Consider the following 914-nt stretch of genomic DNA (forward strand, 5'->3'; position numbering starts at 1 on the left):
TAGATATCAAAGATAATTTTTTTTATAGGTGGCTACAAATTTTGTAACTTTTGCCTAACTCAAAGATAACTCGTTAAAAATATTATTTTTGTCTATTTAAAACAATTTTTGTTAAATGTTGTTTCGAACAAAAATTATCTTAGACAAAAAAATATTGTAGTATAAGAAGATATTATGCTAAAACCATGGTTGTTGGAGAAGATACGTTTCTATTTGCTCGTACTAGAATCAAATGCCGCCTTTCTTTTTTCCAGAAGCTATGGAATTTAGCTTTGCCGTCGTCTTTCTTGAATGGTGACCATCACCTTTCCTTTGTGGAGCTTGCTTCTTGTTAAGTTGTTATTCATGTTTCACCGAACCAGTAATGTTAGAATCTTCTAACCGTGTAAGGCACTTCACGGATCTGAACAGAACTTTTTGTTTGAAACTATTTAATGTGTTTGGATTAGTGTTTATTAAATTAAAGTTTGAATAAAAATGATTTTATAAAATTGATTTTGAGTAGAAGTGAATTTGTGTCTATATGATTTAATGATTTATATTTGACAATTGTATACTAAAATTAATTTTGATAAAATAAATATTAGAATAATTCTAGAATCTATCCTCAAAGATTTTGAAAACAAATATTTTAGTTCAAAAAAAGTTAATACACAAAAATATCTTTAAGGTTTTATTCTGTCAAATAAATCAGTTCTTCAATTCATTTTCTGACAAAATAATTATCCAAATCAATTTTTAAAGAGTAAGAATTTTAAAACCGGCTGTTTTAGTCCCAAAAAATTAATACACAGATAAATTTTTAACGTTTTTTTTGTCAAACATAAAAATTTTCATCCATAAAAAAAGAGTAAAATAAAATAAAATTCTTATTCTTATTCTTATTATTCTTATTATTAATTATATAATAATAC

Source organism: Arachis ipaensis, chromosome B07 (genome assembly GCF_000816755.2).
Source record: "Arachis ipaensis cultivar K30076 chromosome B07, Araip1.1, whole genome shotgun sequence".
Taxonomy (NCBI): Eukaryota; Viridiplantae; Streptophyta; class Magnoliopsida; order Fabales; family Fabaceae; genus Arachis; species Arachis ipaensis.